This window comes from Rutidosis leptorrhynchoides, chromosome 1, assembly GCF_046630445.1.
Source record: "Rutidosis leptorrhynchoides isolate AG116_Rl617_1_P2 chromosome 1, CSIRO_AGI_Rlap_v1, whole genome shotgun sequence".
Classification (NCBI taxonomy): Eukaryota; Viridiplantae; Streptophyta; class Magnoliopsida; order Asterales; family Asteraceae; genus Rutidosis; species Rutidosis leptorrhynchoides.
Window position 1 is genome coordinate 361,985,154 of NC_092333.1, and position 22,588 is coordinate 362,007,741.

General features: G+C 33.8%; 1 long non-coding RNA gene across 1 annotated transcript; it reads right to left on the bottom strand.

Moving 5' to 3' along the window:
• Positions 1-1,454: 1,454 nt before the first annotated feature.
• Positions 1,455-3,808, bottom strand: LOC139870897 (uncharacterized). Its single transcript, XR_011766619.1, has 3 exons — positions 3,533-3,808; positions 1,882-1,941; positions 1,455-1,731 (listed from the first exon to the last, which is right to left on the bottom strand). It is a non-coding gene; the product is annotated as an uncharacterized lncRNA (long non-coding RNA).
• Positions 3,809-22,588: the final 18,780 nt, after the last annotated feature.

Sequence of the window (22,588 nt, forward strand, 5' to 3'; positions counted from 1 at the left end):
ACTACTTATCCATCCGCGGAAACTTAGCGGATTAAACCGCAGTCCCTTATTAACGCGGAAATACAACTACTGCACTTTATTTTCAGCGAATATTGCATATCTTAGCTTTAGGGTCCGCGTAATTCTGCTTTTAGCCTTTAGTAAATAAAACACACATATACAATGCTATGTATATGATCATATGGGTTTCACCGGATCAAGTAATAACTTCATATTCGTTGCTAGGGTTTATATTTGTTGATTATTATCTAACAATTCGTGTAATACAGTTCGAACTTAATCAATTGAAACCACAGTAATCAACAAAAACATTGAAATTACCAGCAATCGGGCGTGATGAAAGATCAATCGTAATCGATTCAAAACATAAATTAATCAACAAAAATTGTAATTAACTGTAAACGGCCATGATTTATTCAAATCCTAAATTAAAGTTTGCGAACGAAAGAAACAGTGCATAATTAAATTTTTAATTACCTCAAAACGGGACGAACTGATCAAGATTGAAAGACAACTCGTTGAAAATGAAAGATCGCAAGCTTTATATTATTTTGGCGATGGTTGATGAGAGAGCAAAAAATCTGCAGAAGATGGGATATTAATGAAAAACAAATAAAGACAAATATAAAAAATAAATAGTTGATAATGAAGTAGGTGTTGACAAATCAGGAAGCGTGCACGATGACTCTTAAACCACCATCCTAGATCGCATATCCATATCCCATCCCGTCAAATAAAAGGGTAAAATTAAATTATATATTAAACATAAAAAATAAAAAAAGGGTGATACAATAGCAACGGAGTGTAGGGATGGCAATGGCCACCCGATCCAATGGATATCCATCCGATCCACCCGGTTCGTGATGGATATGAATAATCTAAATGGATATGGATATGGATATGGATGAACCTAAATGGATATGGATATGGATGGAAAAATACCATCCATGGATATATCCATTAACACTCGAAATACATACATAAATACTTAAATATAGATATATGCAAACACATTTACTATTATATATGCATTTATTATTACCCACACATTTTTTCCAACCATATAACGAATTAGTTGTGATATATTGCAACATAACACACATATCTGATCAAATAAACATACAAACTACACATTTAATTTGTCATTATCCATGTTTAATAGTATATTTAACGATTTGTGTTGTATCTTTGACAAAGATTACACGTTATATATATGTTTGTTATATTACGTTTTTATTTATATGAAATATTAGGAATTTTTTTAAAATTTTTAATATCCAATGGATATCCATTAACCCGCTTAATCCACTGGATATGGATATGGATGTATGAACAAAATTAAATGGATATGGATACGGATACGGATGAACAAAAACTAAATGGATATCGATATGGATATGGATACGGCCTCACCCGATCCATATCCGATCCATTGTCATCCCTAACGGAGTGTTAATTTTGGTAGCCAACTAGTGTGAGGGTCCGCGCTTCGCAGCGAATATTTGTAGGTGTTTGTGTAAACATGAGGTAATATTATTGACCACAACTATTACATATACAACTGAAGTCACGAATGTCTTGATACAATCCCAAAACATCTGCAACATTAATCATATAAGTTATATACTAATTCATTTAATCAATCTAAATCTAAATACATACATTTGAAATCTCCCCGGTGATTTGCACATTGGTGAATTTGTTGTCCATTCAATACGTTCCTTTGAAGATCTGGTCGATGAAAAAACTGTATTAATTAACATATTGTTCAGTGAGTTCTTACTACATTTCAGGGTTCTGTGCTAATAGATGACCTAATTGTTTTTAAAAAATGAACTTTATTCAGGTAAGAAACACACATGTAGCAAGTTAACAAAGTACATGTTATAACTTTAGTATGAAGAGAATCCCCATAAAAACGAACGTGTATTGTCTTTCACACTGCAAATAAGAAATTAGATCCTATCAGAAAGTTCAGCCGCAAGCCCGCAAGAGAAATATAAAACAACATCTATCTATTTCAGGACCAGACTATAAAAGATCCATAATGCAATTAGTTAGTAAGCTCTATTGTAGGGGGAAAAATGAAACCTATCTATTTCACTACCAAATTGTAAAAGGCCTATAATGATAGTTATAGTTAACAAATTCAGTAGAAACCATAATAAGAGCATGTATTGTCTTTAAGGCTACTTTTAGGCTAACGAAATAAAGTGTCGCTTATTAACAAATAAAACAAACCATGAGAAAAACAAAACACATGAAATAATAGTACCAGTTGTCGAACATCAAATTTCGAGACCCAAGCAACCATCAAACATTTGAAAACACTGACCCCCTTAATTCAATAGGAGTACCCGATACAGTAACATCATTGTTGTCAACACCCTCATCAAGAATTACGACCACACCAAACATATTAACAAACAGTTAATATGCGTAAAATATAACTGTAGTAAAGTTCAAATAAGAATAACCACACCACATAGTTACATTTTGGTAGAGTTTAATATGGTATGGGTTGGCCAGAAATACATGAGGTTCAAAAAATATTAAATTGCTAATTCTAAACAGTATACACAATATAAATTATGTTGTTTAATGAATGAAGTTAACCCTTTTAAGCTATCTTATTACTCATTTGACCCTTTAAAATTTAAAAAGAACCTAAAACTAAAGCAAGTGGGTCATGATTAGCACCTGAGCCAGTTCTAATATGATAAAACTCTCCATAATTTCCTAGATTAAAAGGTCTGACTAACACAACGCACTCAACCAATTATAAGCTATTGTGCTACATAATAATCAACTGCAAATACCTTGCATAAACTGACAGACATTCGTATATCGTAATTAATAGACATAGAAACCAAGTAAATGTGAATAACATATATTACTTCTCATTGCTTTCCATATAATGCTTCGCCTAGTCTGTTTCATCTTCATTCTCAATTGTAAATTCAAAACTATCAATTACACCATTCATATCACTCTCAAAGTAGCTGTCATAATACAAATTATTAATCAAAAGTCTACCTTCTATTGATAATCCTACATACTTCCAGAAATCAAATCACAAATCTCCTATACGTAATTGATACATAACGAAATAAAGTGAATGGAAGTAAAAGAAACCAAAAATAAGCAAAAAAAAAAAAAAAAAGAAACAAATAAATAAATGAAAAATGTAAAGTTGCATTTAAATGTAAACACCCAATATATAATCTTACAACGGCATAAACGAAAAAGAATTGAACTATTATAGATTAAACATAAAGCAAAATATATGGAGTAATAAAAATAGATAATAAAAAAAAATTACATTTGCATATAAATTTGAAAACTCAAATCCCTTATTAATGAATCTTGAAAATTATCATCAAGTTCACCAGATACAGATTAGGAACAACCTTTAGGTCCCACTTCAATTCAATCAAGACCCTTGAAATTGTTTTATCAAATCAAATAATTGATGCATACGTAGTTCACATAATTTAGTATGCAGGCATCGATTTAAGACATTGATACTTACCTCAATTTTTTCAGGTGGTTATGGATGTTGGTATTTTCCGGCAGACGTCGGCCGTTTTTTTGTCTCTTTTTTCGGCGAAAAAATCGAGGACCGATGGGGAATCAGATTGGATGGAGGACCGATCGTGAAGCATGTGAGAGTGGTGGCGGTGATGGTGGTGGAGGAGAAGCCGTTGGTTGTGGCGCCGGAGGTGGTGGCGATGGGATAGAGCGAAGGTGAGAGTGATAGGGAGTATGTGGGTTTAGTTGAAGAAGAGAGAAGAACCATCTGGAGGAGTGGTTGTAGTAGAGCGATAGGGTTAACAAAAAAAAAAAGATGCTACAGTGTAACAGTAAAAGTTGATATGGTCTCTATTGGCCACCGACTTACGCCAATTAGTATGTGTTATAATATAATTTATAATAAGAACGATGATGACGGCCCAATTAACTTTTTTCATTTCATGCCCAATTAATAAAAAATCAATGTTTAATAAAGCCCAAATCAAAGTTTAAACAGGATCTAATTATTTGTTTGTGTAGGGTAATTTGAGTAAAACATTAATAACAATGATAACAAAATAAACATTAATAATAATAATAACAATAATAGTATAAATAATAAGTAAACATCAAAATATTTGTGTATATAACAATAATAACAATAAATATTAACAATAATAACAATAAACATTTTGTATAATTGTGTATTTGAATAGTTGACCAATTTATGTAATTGACCACCGAAAACGATAACGCAGAAATCGTAATTATCTGTGCATGAGAGTACGAAACTGTTGGTCAAGCAATGCTCTAAATTGACAAACGAAAAATAACGATCGCATATAACATGAAAATTTAGAAGGAAAAAAAGAGGTTCAAAATCAAATTATTAAAACAATAAATAAACCCTAACTCATTTAAAACTTAAAAGTAAAACTATAATTCAAAACCGAAAGGAAAGAAAGCTGTAAACGACTGATAAGCAATGCACAAATAGAACAACAAGAAAAAATTATTACTATGAAACATTATAAACCAAAGCGATACACTGCAAAGGAAATTCGGGTTAGGGTTTTGCTATAAAAGAATTTACTTTAGAGATTGAGGATTTTGTATATGTTTTACCGGATCAAGTAATAGCTTCATATTAAATGCTAGGGTTTCGATTTATTGATTATTATCTAACAGTTCGTGTATTACTGTTCGATCTTAATCAATTAAAACCACAGTAATCAACAAAAACATTGAAATTACAGCAACCGGGCGTGATGAAATATCAATCGTAATCAATTCAAAACATAAATTAATAAAAAAAAATTGTAATTAACTGCAAACGACCATGATTTATTCAAATCCTAAATTTAATTTCGCGCAAAAAAGAAGCGGTGCATAATTCAAATTTTAACTACCCCAAAATGGGACGAACCGATCAAAATTGAAAAAAAAAATTAGTTGAAAAGGAAAGATCACAAGCTCTGTATTATTTTCCCGATGGTTGACGAGAGAGCAAGAAAAAATCTGTAGAAGATAGGATATTAATGAAAAATAAAGACAAATATAAAACATAAATAGTTGATAACGAAGTAGGTGTTTACAAATCAGGAAGCGTGCACGATGACAATCAAACCACCATCCTAGATCCCATATCCCAGATCCTAGACCCATATCCCATCCCGACATCCCGTCACATAAAGGGTAAAATTAAATATTAAATATAATTTTTTTTTAAAAAGGGTGAATAGAACAGCAAACAATAGAAATGGAGTGTTAATTTTGGTAGCCAATAGGAACGATGATGACGGTCCAATTAACTTTTTTCATTTCAAGCCCAATTAATAAAAATCAATGTTTAATCAATCTCAAATCAAAGTTTAAACAAGATTTAATTTTCGACTATTTGTTTGTGTAGGGGAATTTGAGTAAACATTAATAATAATGACGATAAAATAAACTAAATAATTAATAATTAAAATAAATAAAAATAATAATAATGACAATAGTAGTATATATAATAAGTAAACACCAAAAAATTTGTGTATATAACAATAAGAATAAGAAATATTAAGAATAATAACAATAAACATTTTGTATAGTTATGTAGTTGAATAGTTGGCCAATTTATGTAATTGACCAACCGAAAATGATAAAGCAGAAATCATAATTACCCGTGCATGAGAGTACGAAATTGTTGGTCAAGCAATGCTATAAATTGATAAACGATAAATAACCATCGCAGATAACATCAGAAATTTAGAAGAAAAAAATAGGTTCAATCAAATTATTCAAACAATAAATAAACCCTAACTTATTTAAAACTCAAAAGTAATTTTAAACGGGAAGTTTAACTATAATTTGAAACTAAAAGGAAAGAAAGTTGTAAACGACTGATAAGCAACGCACAAATAGAACAACAGGAAAAAAAACATTACCATGAATCATTATAAACCAAAACGATGCATTGCAATGGAGATTCGTGTTAGAGTTTTGCGATAAAAGATTTGCGAAGAGCGAAATAATATCTTAAGAGAGGTATTCAAACGACCAGGCACACGACCCTTACTAAAAAGTTGAGGTATTCCATGACCAAAGCATAAATCTTTAAATGCTTCACCCCAAAAAGTTGAGTGTGCCGATGCTGTGTCTCAAGTTAGAACTTGGTCAGTGTATGCATGTTCGGTATTGGAAATAGGTACCATACGTGGTATATGTGAAATTAAATGACCTTGACATCTCTTAGGATAAACCGCTAATTAAACCTCCTATACTAACCCCTTTTCCAGCATTTATCTGAGTGTTGATGATCCACTTAGAAAACTCTTTGAGCCTAAACTTATTCCTTGAAAACCACAATAATATAAACCCCTACACATAAAAGGTTGCTATCAATAAAGCACTTTCCAACGTCATCCAAGGTGTTTTTGATAAATTAGTCGACGAATTTATTTAGTGAAGATTTACTCCCACCAAGGATCAATAGGATATGCTATCTTTATAAAAAAAAATTTTTAAAAAAAAAAGTATGAAGTCTAAACTTAAAGAAGTAGTGTCTAAGTTTCGAACCTAGATCTTATAGGGTGCTAGATCACCTAGCCACCTAATACCTTCCAATTCTGGGATCAGTTGATCTAATTTCGCTACAAGGATCAAAGAAGTTACCATCTTAAAGTATACTAATCATATATATATATATATATATATATATATATATATATATATAGAAAATATAGAAAATCCTATAAGTGATCAAGCATATCGAAGTCATGAATCGAGACGCAAGAAAGCAGAAAGTATTATCTCTCGACAAAAAGAAAATAAAGCAACACTATAAACTGAAGGAAGAAGAAAAGAAAAAACTCGAAGACTCAAACCCTAAAACTAACTATCCACCCCAAAATCTATCTCAAAAACCATCACTAACACCATCTAACCTGAATACCCTTTCGCCTAACGTTACAACCCAATTAAGATGTCTTTCGATAATTAGTGTTGTCCCTATCTTTTAACTACTTAGGATATGATCAATTTAACCAAGCCTATGATGAGAGATACGACATGTCTAACTTCTTAGTGACATACAATAGAATAGGTAACCTGATATACTTGTGTGAAACTATAATAATTGTACCAACCCGTAACCAATTGAAGAATACCAAGCTGAGTACGAAAACCCTTACGGTTCATTCTACTACGTTCAATATCCCGCTGGTCAACAAAATCCTGGATTTAATCAGCAGTCCAGAGGAAACCAGTTTCAAAGAAGTAACTAACCCTTTCATCCTCTCTATAGATTTCCACCTTACCCTCAGCAATCTCAATTAACCTACGATCAACCACTCCCACTTACTGGACCCACGATAGAAGATAACCCTCTTGCTAACCAAGTTACAAAAGCAACCAAATCGACCCTCGAATCTGAAGAACAACTGAACTAATTCATTCAAGGGAAACAACAGTTAAATTAGAGAACTGCAGCTAGAAAAGACCAGACGGAAGTACTCATGAGGAATCAATTAGCTCTGCTCAAAATCTAGATACGTAGCTCGGACAGTTATCCCAACGCCTTGAAACCCGAACGCATGGAAGATTGCCTAGTAATACCATCCAAAATCCCCACATAGAAGAAGTAAAACAAATAGATTTTTTAATCCTGGAGGAAGAGCCAGCACCTCGGCCAATGTCGGTTAGGATAAAAAAGAAGTCAGCTATTGCGCAACAATTGCCCCAGCATAACCCAATTTGTGTACCTTATCCTGGGAGAATTAAGGATCATCCGAATAAGCTTGAAACCTTCAAGGTCGATTGTAAGTTGATACTTTGTCAAAATTTCCTGACTGGAATAGGTATATACAGATGCTTCTCTCTACAAAGGAAAGGATGTCAGATTCTAATAAATTCCACTACGTGAGAATTACTTCGCATTACTCATAAATTCTCTACCTAAGAAGATGGGAGATACAGGACTTTAACGACCATCGTTATCTTGGTCCCACAGCTTGATCATAACTCTAAATGAATATAATAAATAACCTTGCATTCTTTATTTGAAAATGATTTCCTATAAAGGAAACCTACCAAAATATGTAAGTTTAGAAAAACCATACATAAATACTTAATCAAAAGTTGACCAAAACAAAGTCAACGAACACCCACAATTTAATGTATCAAAATAGAAGGCAAGTTAATGTTTAAAAAAAGCTGCCATCATAAATATGCAGACTCTCTAAGCACAGCGGAAGCAACCAATCATGAACCTGAGAATAAAACATGCGAGTAACTATCAATAAAGATGTTGAGTGAATTATAGGTTTAATATTCCAAACAATATTTAATTTAAACCGTAAAAATTTATGTTTGAAAACATAAAGCCTTATTTTGGACCACAAAAATTATATGCTCGAAAACATATAAAACATTATTCTATTAACCCGTGAGCCACCTGGTAACCACTTAACCAATTCCACCCTTACCAAATACAATATACACTGAACAGGTGTATCTTCAAATAATTACGAAGTACTAATACATTTCGTCTTCAAAAATTGCTAGCGCGACTAGCACGAAATGGGGTTGTCAAACCCGATATATCTATCCATAGGATTCGCGTTCACCAGCAGAAACCAGTGATTACAGTTACCAGATGTGATGACCCGAAAATTTTTGACCAAATTTAAACTTAATCTTTGTATGATTAACATTTTCGACACGATAAGCAAAGTCTGTAAAACTGAATCTCAAAATTTTTGAACTACTTTTATATATTTAAATACCCTTCGGTTATTTTCGACGATTCGCGAACAATTATATGTAAATAGATACATATATACTATAACTTGAAAAGGTAACAATGTACTAATTATTTGATACCGTACATTAAATTTATTGGTTTAAAAATCTATTTGAATATATATGATAAGTTGAAATATTTATTATTAAAATTTATTTATAAATAACTTCCAATGTGTATTTAAAAACTGATTTATGTATATTAAAAAAAAATATATATACATATATATAATTTCAAGTTATTTAGTAAACGATAGTAACATTTTCAAATTGCTACAGTACCCAAAATGCTACAGTGTTTTCGAAAATCACTATTTGCTACAGTGAAATTGACTTTGCTACAGTGAATTGCTACAGTAAAAATTGACTTTGCTACAGTAACTTTGCTACAGTAAACACTATTTTAAAATGTATTTCAAAAAAAATAGTGAGACGATGATTTATAGAAGTAAATGACCAAAACACTCAAATGTATAAGTTATATTTTGAGAGGTATAATTTAGGGATAATCTAAGTCTATATTTTGACAAGTGTACGTGTTACAAAACGTAAAATGCTAGTTTTCTAAGCGTACGAAAATGCGTTTGAAAATCCGGAACCGGGACCCGAGTCAAGAAGAAACGCCCGACGCAACGGACCAAAAATATCTAGTCTACTATGCACAAGAATAAAATATAATATATAAATAATTATATTAATTATTTATATATTTATATTTATTTTATATTATGTCGACAAGCTAGGAGCCAAAACAATGTGAGCTGTCCCTGGTCCTCATGCGAGTCGCATGGCCAGAAGGCCATTTCCATGCGAGTCGCATGACTCCAGATTTCAGGCCAGGTTCTATAAATTGCAACATTTTCTGCCAAGTAAAGAAAGAAAAAAAAAACACACACACATATATTACTCCGTATTTATTATTATTATTATTATTATTATTATTATTATTATTATTATTATTATTATTATTATTATTATTATTATTATTATTACTATTATTGTTATTATTAAGATTAATATTATTATTAATCTTATTATTATTATTAGTAGTATTAATATTATACATAAAATACTACGACGAGGTCTTGAGCGTGTCACTTTCAAAACGAGTTTCCGAGCGAGCTAGAGCTAAGGAAAATATGGGTTATTACCAAGGAGGTTATGGGTAATGTTCGGGGGTATTTTTGTGAAGCAAACCTCGTGTTTATCATCTCCGATGCGTCTACGTGCTTTCCTACAATATTGTATATCAATATTAAACAGTGAGTTTCATATGATCCCTTTTACTTTCTACATTTTTGGGCTGAGAATACATGCAAATGCTTTATTAACCGATATACAATATTTATATGCGTGAGTTTCATTTGCTTCCTTTTTAATTGCTTTTGCAATCTATATTTTTGGGCTGAGAATACATGCACTTTATTTTAAATGCAATGGATACAAGTACATACTAAATTCTACACTGAGTTTGAACCGAAAATCCCTTAGCTTTGGTAACTAGTAACTGCCAGTTATAAGAACTGGTGGGCGCGAGTAGTAGTATATGGATCCATAGGGCTTGATATCCCCGTCCGAGCTAGAGCACTAGCCTTTTAACGGACGTATGCTATTTGAGAAGCGTACACGTTGGTTTGCGTGTATTATTAAGATGATTATACAAAGGGTACAAATTATATAAGCATTAAAGTTTAGTTACCAGGGTGCTCAATTTTGTAGAACCGATTGATAAACGTTTCGGATGAAACAACTGAAATCTTGTGATCCACCTTTTATGTAAAACCTATTGATAAACGTTTTGAATAAAACAACTGAAGTTTTGTAATCCACATTGATATACGGATTATGTGTAATATTAAAACTATGAAATCACCAACCTTTGTGTTGACACTTGAAGCATGTTTATTCTCAGGTTTCTAGAAGTCTTCCGCTGTTTGCTTATATGTTAGACAAGCTATGTGCATGGAGTCATACATGGCATATTTTTCAAGGAAACGTTGCATTCACCAAATCATCACCATGTATCTTATTTTGACTGTACTGTCAACGGAAGTACTATTGTAAACTATTATTTACAGTGATTGTCTATATGTAGAAATCATCAGATGTTGAAAACCTTTGATTTAAATATTCATTTATGGTGTGCCTTTTCAAAAGAATGCAATGTTTACAAAACGTATCATATAGAGGTCAAATACCTCGCAATGAAATCAATGAATGACGTATTGTCCATATGGATTTGGAGCGATCGTCACACAAGACTAGGGAATATTTTCGTTCAACTCACAATGAATAACTTAAACCAACTTCCACTTGTGTCGAATATGAAAAATAAAATGCATGTATTCTCATCCCAAAAGATATAAAATAGAAAAATGGGACTATAACTCATCTTAACGAAAATGAAGTAGTAACACAGAAAACGTGAACTGCGCAAAGTAAAGTGATCAAGAATGATCACAACGCTGACCTATAAATAAAGCAGGTCGATATAAATAACTAACTTAGGTCAAGTCTTAGTATGATAGCTATAGTACTTGTTGCAAGTAGACATAGAACAACACTCAGTATGCTTCGGTTTGATCAGAACAGCGTAAGGACACGTACTTTCTATTTTTAGAAAGTTTCTATTTTTAGCAGGTTTTCATTTTTGGAAAGTTTATATTTTAGGAAAGTCTCTATTTTAGGAAAGTTTCTATTTTAGGAAAGTTTCTATTTTAGGAAAGTTTTTATTTTTAGAAATTTTCTATTTTTGGAAGTTTATAAGTTAGGAAAGTTTCCTTAATTAGAAAGTCAATAAAAGTCAACTGAAAGTCAAAGTCAATAGAAAGTCAACTCAAAAGTCAACCTTGGTCAAACATAGTCAACATTAAATTTTAAAGTATAAATTATATTAATAATATAAGTTATAATGTTATTTAAAGTCATATATGTATAATTATGTCATAACATAAGTTTAATTAAATTAAAATGAATTATTAAAGTTAACTTAAGTTAAAATGATATAATTAATATCACATAAGTATTTAATTAATTAATTAAATATTAATCATAACATAAGTATTATTAATTAATAATAAATTTTTAATCATATCATAAGTATTATTAACTAATAATGAATTATTAATCATATCATAAGTATTTAATTATAATTATTAAACCATAAGTATTTAATAATTAAAGACAAAATTTCATTCCTCGTCCCTGTAGTTTGCATCAACTTTGACTCCTCGTCCTTTTTTTTTTTTTTTTTGTGCATCCCTCGTCCCTAATGTATCACAATTATACATCCCTCGTCCTCCCGTCTAGTTTCTGTCTATTTCAGCCGTTTGTTCAAGCATGTGCAAAGCATGTGAGGGTACTTTAGTCTTTTTAATCTATTTATTTTCTTTATTATCTGACTTATCTTTTCATCCTCATCATCATCTGATATTAATCATCCCCAAATTAAAACCCAAGTTTTATACTTCTATAAAATCAAGAAATCAAATTATAATAAACACCAGACGAAACACCTCACCTCACCTCTCGTTATCCACCATCATCCTTATTCATTTCATAACTTTCACGAATCAAACCGTAAAAAAAATTAAATTCAACGTACGTCGCCTACAAGCTTAGTCAGTATGCATACTTTGATCTTAATTTTGTGGTATGTTGTATGGATTTAATTTAATTATTTGTTTTCTTCCTTTCGATTACGAGTTGCTTAATATTCGATTGATTGATGTTATATATCGCGTATCTAGAATTTTTGTTACCTTTTTTTTGCGATTTGGTCCAAAGTTGTAATTGTTTGGTTTGATTTATGCTAAAAAAATCATTAAAATTGTTGATTGTTTATTTATTTATTCACGATGTAGATGTTAGAGATCTTAGATGCAATTAACATTTTTGTGTTCATATCTTTGATTCAATTTAAGCTGGAGTACTATTTTTGAAAAAAATACTACTCCGTACTAACATATCGACTATATTAAATCCGTAAGTGTATCAGGTATTGTAAAAAGCTTTGATTTGTCTATAATTGCTTCAATTTTTTTTTCCCGATTACTACTGTCTATATCTATGCTCTTTTATTTGTGTTCAATTAGTGTTTATGTTGGATATGTTGATTAGGTATAAATGAGAAGAAGATGAATGGGAAAAGGAAGGAGGTTAATATGAAAGAGAATGAAAATGGAAAAGAAATATATAAAATGATGAAACTACCCTCACATGCTTCGCACATGACTACACTTAACGTCTGAATTTGACAGAAAGTAGACGGATGACGAGGGATGTAGAATTGTGATACAATAGAGACGAGGGATGCACACAAAAAAGAAAAGGGACGAGGAGTCAAATTTGATGTAAAGTTCAGGGACGAGGAATGAAATTTTGTCATAATTAAATCATAATTAAATAATAACTAAGTCTTATAATAATTAAATAATTAATTAATCTTTATTATAAGTCTTATAGTAATAATCTCATAACATAAGTTTAATACTTATCATAATTATTTTTCATTAATAGTAAAAGTATTATTAATCATAAGTTTAATTAAGGTTTCATTAATCATAATGTAATTAATAAATGATATAATAAATATGTATATCATAAGCCTTAAATTAAAATAATTACTTTTTATATCATAAGTAATTTAATAATAATGAAAATCATTATTTATATCATAAGTTCCATTTTATAACCATAAGTTTTAATTAAAAGTTCATCGGGTCATAACTTGAGCCCCAGGTATCGGTTTTCGGCGAGTCTTATATATAACTCCGCCTAACCAAACTACCAGAAACTTTAGTGCACTCAAGAACACCCCAAGAACAGCCACCAAGTCATGAACATCAGCCATATATCAACTTGGAGCTTTAATCCGTTCAAAAACATGTTTTAGTCATACCGGGTGATCCGTGGCTCGGATTTCGATGACCCGAACATGAAAGTTCATCCAATCATCAATCCTAACACACTAGTACACCCTAGAGACTCTAAAAATGGTTACAAAGTCGGACCAAACCTGAACACATTCATTTTTACATTTTAATTCCATGAAAACACCATTTTAATCATAACTTAAGCTCCCGAATATGATGAAAGCCCTATGATCCAAGCAATAATTGATGATCAATTGATGATAATGGTGGTTGATGGGTGACGGCCAAGAAAAATAAAGAAGAGGAAGAGAGAAAATGAAATGAGAGAATTAGGTTTTGAAATGGAAATGTGTTAAATGAAAATAAAAAGTGAAAAAACAAAAATGGGGATGGATATGTTGGGTTTCGGCCGAAAAAGAAAGGGTGGGCCCCATAGTTGGCCATCTTTGATATTTCATAAATTTCTTTTAGCCCGAACGCCCGATCGAAGCCCGAAACACGAAAACGCTACTACGCGATTAAATATTCGGAGAGATAACAAATACGCGATGAATAAAATATATAAACACTATATATAATCATATAACATCAAAATATCATATTTAAAATAATTTGGATTTAAAAATCCCAAAAGTCTGACCGTTGGTTTTAAAACCGAAAATATTCGTCGGATAGAAATCCACGACACATAGAAACGTACAATTTAAAATATGAATACAAATATTCATTTAACACATAACAATTAATACATTATTACCAAAACAAAAAATATAGGTCATAGAAATGACGTGGCACGAATAAAAATTAACGGGCGTTAAATAATAAACGGTAAAAGATAACGGAAAAAGTAGGGTCGTGACAGTACCTTCCCGTTACAGAAATTTCGTCCCGAAATTTAAGCAGGTGCAGGGGTTGACTCGTCATCTGGGAACAAATGAGGGTACTTCTGCCTCATCTGATCTTCACGCTCCCAAGTGAACTCGGGACCGCGTCTGGCATTCCTTCTCACTCGGACGACAGGAATTCTATTTTGCTTAAGGGTCTTAACCTCTCGATCCATAATTTCAACAGGTTCCTCAATAAAATGAAGTTGTTTAACAACATGAAGCTCCTCAAGAGGAATAGTTTATCGGCCTCGGCCAAACACTTCTTCAAATTCGATACATGAAAAACATCATGAACGTCACTTAGTTCTTGTGGGAGCTTCAAATGTTAACTCACGGGTCCAACTCTCTCTGTGATCTCAAATGGTCCAACAAAACGAGGATTTAACTTTCCCCTCTTACCAAAATGAACCACACCTTTCCAAGGTGATACCTTCAACATAACACGGTCCCCAACTTGAAATTCTATATCTTTCCTTCTCTTATCGGCATAACTCTTTTGCCCACTTCTGGCGGTTCTCAATCTTTCTTTAATCTATACGATCTTCTCGGTAGTCTCATGAATAATTTCTGGGCCTGTGAGTTGAGCATCCCCAACTTCATTCCAACATATAGGAGACCTACACTTTCTACCATACAGAGCTTCGAACGGTGCGGCCTTAATAATTGCATGATAACTGTTATTATAAGAAAATTCAGCTAGTAGCAAATATCTATCCCACCCATTACCAAATCAATAACGCACGCTCGTAACATATCTTCCAACGTTTGAATGGTCCTTTCTCTCTGACCATTCGTCTGTGGATGATAAGTGGTGCTCATATCCAACTTAGTTCCCAAAGCCTCCTGTAAGGATTGCCAAAACCTCGATATAAATCGACTGTCTCGGTCTAAAATAATAGATACAGGAACACCATGTCTGGAAACAATCTCCTTCAAATACAAACGAGTAAGTTTCTCCATCGAATCTGTTTCCCTAATAGGCAAGAAATGAGCTGACTTTGTGAGTCGGTCAACAATCACTCAAATGGTGTCATAACCACCCACAACTCTCGGTAACTTCGTAATGAAATCCATCGTAATACCTTCCCACTTCCACTCGGGAATCTCAGGTTACACCAAAAGTCCTGACGGTTTCTGACGTTCAGCTTTAACCTTAGTACAGGTCAATCACTTAGCCACATACGTAGCCACATCATCCTTCAAATTAGGCCACCAATACAGTTCCTTAAGATTATGATACATCTTTCCTGAACCGGGATGAATAGAGTACCTAGACTTATGAGCCTCCTCTAGAATAAGTTGTCGCAGATCACCAAACTTCAGAACCCAAAGGCGTCTCGCAAAATACCGAGTACCATCGGTTAGTACCTCTAACTGTTTACTCAAGCCTCGGACCTTCCCATTACAAAATTCTCCTCCTTCAAGGCTTCATGTTGAGCTGCAAGAATCTGCCTTACGAGGTTTGTTCGAATGGTGATATTCAAGGCCCTAAACCTACGAGGTTCAGTCCTCTCTTTACTACTTAACGTATCGGCCACAACATTGGCCTTCCCCGGATGATATAGAAGTTCGCAATCATAATCATGCAACGTCTCAACCCATCTACGATGCCTCATATTTAACTGTTTCTGATCAAGGATATGTTGAAGACTTTTGTGATCAGTGTACACTGTACTTTTGACCCCATACCAATAATGTCTCCAAATCTTAAGCGCAAACACAACAGCTCCCAATTCTAAATCATGGGTTGTATAATTCTATTCATGGATCTTTAACTGACGTGACGCGTACGCAATAACTTTTTTTCGCTGCATCAAAACACAACCAAAGCCATGATGCGATGGATCACAATAAACAATAAAATCATCATTACCCTCAGGTAGTGATAATATCAGAGCGGTAGTCAACTTCTTCTTCAGAGTTTGAAAAGCAGTCTCTTCTTCATCCTTCCACTCATACTTCTTCCCCTTGTGCGTTAAACCAGTCAGAGGTTTCGCTATACGAGAGAAATCTTGAATGAACCTTCTATAGTAACATGCCAACCCTAGAAACTGACGAATCTGAGTAGGTGATATGGCCGAAACGGATGGTTTTTATTCGTGCGGTGTCGTCAGGCCGCAGCGCGCCAGGATCAGCCACCCAAGGGGGAAGGTACTGTTTTAAATTTATATTTAGCGGGGCCTAAATCATACTACTCCTTATAAGTAAGGGAAGTATGACCTAGAGTCGTATTTTTGAGATATCAGTAGAATCGAACCTATATTTAAGCCTAAGATAGTTAGGAAGGGAGTAGTGGTTACTTAATTTTGGGATTTTCTAATTTATAAGATAGATAAAGTAAATGCAATAAAATTCATAATTCAGATAAGGTTAAAATGAGTGCATACTATGACTTCATCAGTTATTCTGCTGAGATTATGAAATGCTAGCTCATGAATAGGCAAAGGCCTTGTATTCATTACACTGGTCCTAAACGCCCCTTTCATAAGACATGTCACTGGGTACTGCGTTAGGCTTGAAGATTCTGAATAGATAGCAACGTCCCTTATCCCCGACGCCCGTGCAGTCTGACTACTGGCATACACGTTCAGACGACTCATCCAATTGAGCGACTCGGTTGGGTGACGTATTAACATTCCACAATGGTCTAAACTTTCTTAAGCATAATAGAATACATGGTTTACCATATCTGAGAGACGTGATGTGTTTTAATGCTTTCGTTAATGATTGGTTTTAAAAGATAGTTAGGCCCCTTAAAAAGAGTTCAACCATAAAGAACACAATGGCCAAGTCAAGCTGACTTCCATGAACACGTTCGGTTATCCTAATGGTCAAATCCTTTATGTGTCTAAACAAACAGTTCCTTAATTAACTAAGAATCCTTCAAGCGGGGTGCAATGCTTGAGACCACGTTATGGTGCAGTGTACTAGTCAACACTAACCGGGTTCCATGGCCTTACTTAACAGAGGTACAACTTACAACAACCGCTGTGCTTCAGCGTGCACGTACGAAGTTTATATGCTTGGTGACTACACTAGCATGGTCTGGGACCGATAATGTACTAAGGGTCTAGTTAGATATTTCATTACGAAAGAGTCCTCGGTCGGAATCCAAAGCTTGATAGACTTACTACAACCGGTGTGCCTCAGTCGATCTTACATTGTATCCGATAGACTTCTCTTACCAAGGGGTGACATAGATAGTGTACTATGAATCTGGGTTCGCGACTTCCCAATAACAGAGCCTATAACTACGTTCTATTAGTTGGAAAAGCGATTGAGTTTAAAGCATAATCGGAAAGCATTTCAACAGCATACACAAACCATAATATTATTTCGGCATTATAACTGCTTACATCATAGCATACACTAAAGATAACTTCTCGCTAATCATGGCAACAATATCACATAACATAATGATAGAAGACATTATTTAAAGATAAGGGATAGAAGTACCTGTAGATTAAACGAGTTCTGAATACATAACAATATTTGGCGTTCTTCTCCGGGTACTAGGTTTCCAGCACGGAGTCGAAGGCCTTGAGAGTATGACTAATATTGTACAAGAGAGAGAAAGAAGTGAATTGAAGTTTGTGTTGGAATGAATGATAAAGACCCTTTAAATAAACAAGATTTTTGCCTGCAAATGGCTGGCAGGCCGTTTTTGGAGGCCCTTTGCTAAGGCAAGCCATTTATCGAGCCCGTTTGATCTGGCTGTTTGCTGGCCTGGTCAGCCTGATTTTCCTGGATCGTAACTTGATTTCTTTTCTTTCACCGTTTTCGCTCTAGAATCTTCGTTTTAGATCCGATTCTCTTGATTCTTTTTATACCATCTTTGTAATTACTTGTTCTTCAATTCTAACTGACGAAGTGGGTATTTTGCCGACAAAGTTTGAATCTTTCTTGTTTTTGGGCCTTAATACCGGGGAGAAAACGTGAATTTTTAGCCGATATCAGTAGGGGTCTTCGGAATTTTCCACTTCTTAATTGCCTCAATCTTGGCAGGATTAATATTGTATTCCCTATTTACTAACAACATGTTCAAGGAATTGAACTTCTCTTAACCAGAAATCACACTTAGAAAAAAAAATCAGCATACAGCTCTTCTTTTCTTAACAAATCAAGCACTAATCTCAAATGCTCCTCGCGTTCTTGATCACTCTTGGAATAGATAAGAATATCGTCAATGAAAATAATAATGAATTGTCCAGATAAGGTCTACAAACACGGTTCATGAGGTCCATGAACACAGCAGGTGCGCTAGTCAATCCGAACGGCATAACAAGAAATTCGTAGTGACCATAACGGGTATGGAAAGCGGTTTTCGGAATATCAGTTTCTTTAACGCACAATTGGTGATAACCAGAACGAAGCTCAATCTTAGAATAAATGGACGAAGCTTGAAGCTGATCGAACAGATCATAAATTCTCGGAAGAGGGTAACGATGCTTAATAGTAAGCTTGTTCAACTCGCGATAATCAATACACAATCGGAACGAACCATCTTTCTTCTTAACAAACAAAACAGAAGCTCCCCAAGTGAACGAACTGGCACGAATAAAATATAGTTGCAACCAACAAAGAAAAAATTATATAGAGTAGCCACATCAGTGGTATAGATGTTTAAAACAATTCCTTCAAGGGGATAACGAGGATCATGAACTTCAAAGTAAATTTTCATTACATTTCTGAGAGGAAGACGTACGAAAGGTGTGATCTTTCAACGAGAGTGAACTTCCTCGCAAATTGAGCAAGTCAATCTAGGATTCATCCTTATTCTTAAATTTATGTGCAGATGAAGAGAACGCGAATCATGGGTCATAAAGAATGGCCGACTCCAGGTGTGATGAATCTCCAAAAATAATTTCGTTCACCTCAAAGTATTGAATCCTAGGATTTATGTTTACGAGGGTGTTGCGGTTAACCACGAATATTGAGAGTAGAAACTCCTCAAACGGTCTAGTGTAATATATATCCATGATACCCACTATAACAACAGTTAGGGTAGAAACCCGCCTAGCGTCTTTTCTACAATAGGGTGACCACCGAGTGCACCCCAGTAAATTGATTTATCTGTCCGCGTTTCGACCATGTCCAACCATAAGTGGGAAAATTTTATGAGCGCAAAGACTCTCCGACAAATTTTATAAAACCGGCATCCAAAGCGGTGTAAGAGTTTCTATCAATGAACTTAATGGTAAGTTTCATCCTTAAACGGAGGATGAGAAGAAGTGTGATCCATATACGTTGTAGATTAATACGAAAATCTTTAAAATAATCAACCAAAGAAGTTTTGAAAAACCTTTAAACGTTTGATGTGACAACATAAACGGAACGAAGTTCTTAGTAAATTTAGAGGTATGTACAACGTGGACCGTCTTATATAAAGCAATTTGACTCGGTTAAACAACTCAATAAGGGAGTGGTTTTAAAAATAATTTTTGAAGGTATAATTTAGCATGTACTACCCAAAATAAGCAAAAATAAATTAATTCATTTGATTTTTTTTATACATATATATATGATTTTATAAATTTTATAAGTGACAGAAAATTTTTATTACTTTTATTCGTCCATAAATCTCGTGAGGACCGCACAAATAACCAAATGTGTAAAACTCCCGATGATAAACAGAGATTCTGTATTTCAGAGGTTACGAGTTGAAGTAAGATCGTGGAAGATCGAGTAAAGGACTTGAATCGTCGTGCGACATTTGACCAACAAATGTTACGAGGTCATGAAAACCAATGAGTTAAATGTTGTTTTGACTATTATCAGGACATAAGTCATTGGGCCAAAACTCTTCCCGAGCGAAGCTATTGCTAACAAGCGAGTTATGAAGGATAGAGAATGAGATAGATAATTTGGTTAAAACGAGCTTCTCGTATATCAACAAATAAGATAATGAATATTTTCCCTACCCATGTAGTACATTGGAATTTCTGAATGAGTAGTGTGAAAATGTTCTTTGACTCGCTTTCTATCCTCATGTCACAATATTGGGATTTCTATATGAATTATCGTAATATAATCACGTTGGCCAGACGCCATTATATTTCACTAATTCATAGTTCCATTCCAATATCACTACATAAGGTCAAGACACGTAGTCAACCTCGAATTTCCACACAATTTCTCTAAAACGATTTCTTAAACAATGTGCTAAGGATATCACAAGAGACGAAAACATCAAAAGTAATGAATAAGAGTAACGATGACATAAAAATGTCTTTGAAGTATCAAGAATCTTTAAATGTCCAGAATGACGTTTCCGGGTCGCACCCCAAAGCACAAAGGCACAACAGCACAAAGGCACGTAATATAACAAGAATGTTATATACCCAAACATAATAGCTAACTTTGAAATGCCGATCATTTAGAAGTCAAGAATGACATCTCACGTAATATAACTCAAATGTTATATACATAACCATAATAGATGACATAGAAATGTCTAGAAATTCAGAAGTCAAGAATTACATCCCTCGGTTTCACTATCCGAGGTGTTCTTATAAAGATAAACTCGCATGAGTCGGAGAATACGTTTAAATCGGAATGGGAGTTCCTCTCGGATTTTGAACATAACAGAGATGTATGTATGATAACAATATACATACCAATAGGATACAAATAACCACATATAATAATATGCTATAGGTCAGGCTGTAGACTAGACTCACTAATGCACCCTATTGAATCGGGTAACGACATCAATGCAGCCTAATTCTCTATAACCAGAGCTCTGATACCAACTTTAACGATCTGTCAAATTACACTTGACCACCATCGTTTTCTTGGTCCCACAGCTTGATCATAACTCTAAATGAATTTAATAAATAACCTTGCATTATTTTTTTAAAAATGATTTCCTATAAAGGAAACCTACCAAAATATGTAAGTTTAGAAAAACCATACTGTAAGACCCGAACAATCACTGTACAGTAGTGTATATAGGGTGCATATGGTGTGGGGAGCTGTATATAGTTAAACAGGGGTCAAAGCCTACTCAGGCCTTTGTGCGCGCCGCACAGGTGTAGGTGTGCGCGCCGCGCACCTGCACTGTTGGCGGATTCCAGTTTTTAATTTAAGTTTAATGGGGGGTATTGTGGTCTTTTTACATGAGAACGAGATAGGGCATTAGATGGCCAGTTTGGTGGTGGTTGAAACACATTTAACTTCATCACCAACCTTATCTTCAACCCCAAATCAAATTCTAGAGAGGGAAGAGTGTTCTTGTGAGAGAAAGCTTGAATCAAGGAGGAAGAAGCTTGATCCAGGTTAAATCTCAAGTATTAAAGTTGTTCATCTCCTCACTAGCTACGTTGTGGATGTGGTGGTAAGCTCTAATCTTGATTTCCTTGTTTTGATTTGTTTAAGGGTTAGGGTTAGGGTTTGGGTTAGTGATGAACATAAAACCCATGTTTAGTGATTTTGGGTGTTCTTGGGTAAGATTGGGTCATGAGGACCTAAGGATGACTAACCTAGGGTTTTGGAAATGTTAAATGGACTTATGAGTCATAATTGATTAGTTAATTACTAAAACACCTAGTTATTAAGCAAATGGGTGTTAATGGGGTTAATGGATGACCCGAAATGGGTGTGTGACTTTAAAATAGTTAAATGGGTGATAATTGACCTAGTTGGGAAAGGAGGGTATGAAATACCCTAATTGTGTATTAGATAGTGTTGTTGGACCATAGTCACTAGCTTTTAGTGATATGTGATGGTCTTGACCTTAAATGGAAGGTTTTGGAGAAAATGGAGCATTTAATGCATTTAAGTCATTAAATGCACATGAGTGAATGGTTGGTGTTTAGTCCAACTAGTTTGTATGTTGATTGAATACTTATTGTATTAGGTACTTTGCCTTGAAGCTTGCGGAAGTATAAAACATTCACCGAAGGCGTTAAGGTGAGTGGAATGATTATATGCGTATGTATATAATGTATTTATTTGTATGTTATGGTATGAACCAAAGAGTCGGTAGTGCCATAGTATGTGCGATTGTGCTATGATGTGAACCAAAGAGCC